Genomic DNA, 4,041 nt, shown 5'->3' on the forward strand with positions numbered 1-4,041 from the left:
CACCCAGAAAATCCCTATAGTGAGGAGTGTGATATTTAGAAGGCGCGCAGTTGGTTTGCTGCTTTTACATATGTTTTTTCCCTTTCAAACTGCACCAGGTTTTACAAATGCAACATAAAGGAGAAGATGTCAGATGTACTGCAGTATCCCGATTTGGGCATAAACTACAATTTGCACCTGAATATACATCTGCGCAGGCCCTGACACAAGGGCCCTAGATCCTGATCAATGAATTTCATTCATTTAGATAGAAAAGGCAGTTCGTTTTCCCAGTGTAATGTGTACTTGATTGATTTAGGCAGCAAGTTTACTAAGGCCAGTAAGTGGTTTACTATTAGCAGATTCAGGTTTGAATAGTCTTTACTTCTCCTGAAGAAGTTTTCTACTAATAGATGAAGAGGGTTCTTATATGTCGTGAAATTATGCAATAGTAGATAATTGAGGTGGTAGTTTTTATTTCACCATTTGGCTATTAAGCATCTTTAATTTTCTTATATTAGTGCATGATCAGCTGACGGAGGTAGTAAGAGACCTTACCTTCTCCTGTGACAGTGTGCTTTTGAAAATTCAGGTTATTACTTCTTTTGAAGTTAAAAAAAAAGTTAATTCAGCTAGCAAGGAGCCTTTATTTCTCCTTAATTATCATTGTTAGACTAAAGAAGTATGTCTGCCCTACTTATGAAGAAATCTGCCACTGGTCATTTCAAAGATCAAGTTGCAACAGTCCAGACTTAAAGGGGGATGTTTACAAGGAAGTGGCGGAGTGAGGTGTTAGCCTTCCTGGCTTAATGCCTCTCTCCGTCACTTCAGAAACGCAAGGCTGCACCATATTTACAACGATATGGTGCAGCCTAGCGTTTCCCCTGCGATGGCGCTACACCTAGCAGTGTAGCGCAAACGCAGGCACCCTTGCACTATACTGCAAGGGTGTCTGCGTGCAGGGGAGGATTGTTTATGTGTAGGAAGGTGTCCCTTCCTGCACATAAACAATCCTGAAATGCCATTTTGTCACTCATGTGCGCTGCTTAATGCAGCACACATTAACTCACAAAATGGCTTTTATTTTTTGTAGATTGTTTATGTACAGGAAGGGGGACCTTCCTGTACATAAACAATCCATGGCATTTTGCTTTTTCCATGTGTGCTGCACAAGGCAATCACATGGAAAAAGCAAAAACGGGGAGAAATAATTAATTTCTCCTCGTTTCGCCAACTTGAGACCAGGTTTTCCCTGGTCTTAATTTTGGCGCTGCCTCCTATGTACGCCACCCTTGTACATAGGGGACAGCGTCAAAATCAATGGGTGTTGCGGTGGAACGTCCACTGCAACACCCACTGCCCACCCCTTTCACGGTAAAAGGGGGCCTGCGTGAAAGGGGGCCTATTTACAAGGCAGAGTTAAGCCACGTTAAGTGGCTTAATGCTGCCTTGTAAATAAGGCAAGGCCCCTATCGCCATGGGAACGTCACCAAAAGTGACGTTCCCGTGGTGATAGGGGCTTGTACATATGCCCCAAAGTTTCTCACACTGTTTTACTTAAGTACTAATTGCACGTGCTTCTCCTGCCTTATTCACTTCAGAATTGTGTACACAGTCCACAATCCAAAGCAGAAAAATATCTTGAATGATAATAAAAGTACCAGCATATGCTAGGTGGGTACCTATTCTCTGGTATTTAACAAAAAAAAACTTGTAGAATACCAATTTTGAAATCCATTTTACTTAGTTATCTTGAAACTTTTAGGACCACCATATTTAAGACTCCAATTAGCGAATGGCTTTCATCTTGAAATTCTATTCTACATGTTCTTTTTAAACAGTCACAGAAATCCTTTTTTTCTACCTCTATCCTCACCAACTTCCATATTTAGGGGCATATTATCAAGGACGGTGTTAAAATTATCGCCGCTTTAGCGGCAGGAAACTGCAGCTAAAGCGACGATAATGGGCTTGATAATATGCTGCAGAGAATTCCAATAGAACCCCAGGTTCTGTGAACCTGGGCTTCTATTGGAATTCTCCGCGGCATATTATCAAGCCCATTATCGCTGCTTTAGCGGCATTTTTTTGCTGCCGCTAAAGCGGCGATAATTGTAACACCGTCCTTGATAATATGCCCCCAAGTTCCTTCTTTTCTTGGCATGGGAGACGTCAAAACCTACCCAATATCCGTTCTCTTTTTATACCTCTTCTGGCCTTGTCTCCCTGCCTTCTTCCCTCCATATTTTACTTTCTATCTATCCTTATTTTTTTTGTAGACCCTCCAAACCCTTTCTGCGTACTCACTTATACACCTCTGTTTTCCTCCCCCAAATGTATTTTGAGTCCGTCCCTTTCTTGTTTACTGAACGTACAGATTTTTTTACGCACCTGAATTGTTTTTTGTTTTCTTCTCCCTCCTTCTTATCCTCATCTGTAACCATCAATGCATCTGTCTGTGCCTCCTTTATATTAAGGGGGTCAAACTAAAGGTGGTCAGACGATCTCTATGACCAAAATCTGTTTATGTTCTCATTTTTCGTTACGTATCCCCCTTTTAGGCTACATTGACTTTCATATCCCTCTTTTATATGAACCGTTTGAAGTTTTTATGTCATTAAAATGTGCTAACATCCTCTGTTCCCTTCCCAGGATTTAACACCAAGTTGGTGCTATTCTTCAGTTTTCCGTTCTTGGGCATTCTGAGAAATTGAGTTTTACTAAAACATTTTTTTTAAGATGTTCTAGATTCTGTTACGTTGCATCATCAGAATTATTTTCTCTACTAAACCACACACTACAGTGCAGACGCCCACTAAGGTTTGCTGAATTATACACTTATCAGCTTCTTTAAAATTCCCATTTGCTCACACGGCTTAAAAGATAATGCAGTTAAATTCCACAGTAGCACATTTATTCAACAATGCAACGAGTAGTAAAGAAACAGGCTGCTATATTTGTATTGCATCTGGTAATGTATGGGAGAGGCTGCGGAAGGCAATCCGAGGTACCCCATCAACTGTGCAAGGGTTGCAGGTTGTAGCTGGCATTAGGCCAGAGGGGCCATTTTTGTGGTGTTCTCCAGTATAATGGCTGCTAAAAGATTGTAGTGCTCTTGTTCTTGGGTATATGGCACGGCACTACTCTATTCTCTAAACTGCTTAATTGTGCCGTTTGTTTTAAAGAGCATTTCGCAGGATGGAACCAACTGTTAAATATTAATTGAACACTTATTTGTGAGGCATTAAATGTTATGTTATGTAGATTTCTAGAGTGCACTATCACCCGATAGGGTATCCCGGCACTGCGGCAGGTGTGAGTCTAGGTACACCTGGGACTACTCGAAAAGTCAGGTCTTCAGTTTCTTGTGGAATTCAAGAAGTAAAGAGGGGGCTCTAATGTGTAGCGACAAGACATTTAATGTTTTAGGAGATATTTAGGAGAAGGTTTGACCGTCAGATCTGGTTTTCCATATGCATGATGTGTACAAGCAGTAGTCCAGATGAGCAGAGGTGTCTGGAAGGTTTGTGAAAGCAGGCAGATGTATGCTTTGCCAGTGTTATGTAGCGCCTAGAAAGTGTGAGGGAAGAGATTGAATTGTGCCCGTTTGTGAATGGGGAGCTTCTTCAGGTGTGGTGTGATGTGAGTGTGGTGTGGGAGGTTGAAGGGGATTCTGACTGCTGAGTTCTGAATAGTCTGCAGCCTTCTGGTGAGTTTTTTTCTAATCACGACCTAGATTTCCCTTAGTCCAGCACATTTGAGACCAAAGCATGAGTGACGGTTTTCTGGGTGCTGATTGGGAGTCATTAAAAAATATTCCTCAGAATCTTCAGCATCGTCCCGGTATGGAAGCATGAGGCGGTGACGACATTGACTAGGGCAGTAATGTCGAGTTTGATGTCAATGATCCTGAAGTTCTTGGGTGTGGGTGGTGGGTGTCGGTCCTAGCTCTGTTCACCACCAAGTGGAGTCCCACAGTGATGTGCTCTTCCTGAAGATCATGATTTTGGTGTTGTCGATGTTCAGCTTTAGACAGTTGGTCTTCATCCAGTGGGTGATTTC

The sequence above is a fragment of the Triturus cristatus genome, chromosome 3_2, assembly GCF_964204655.1.
Source record: "Triturus cristatus chromosome 3_2, aTriCri1.1, whole genome shotgun sequence".
Taxonomy (NCBI): Eukaryota; Metazoa; Chordata; class Amphibia; order Caudata; family Salamandridae; genus Triturus; species Triturus cristatus.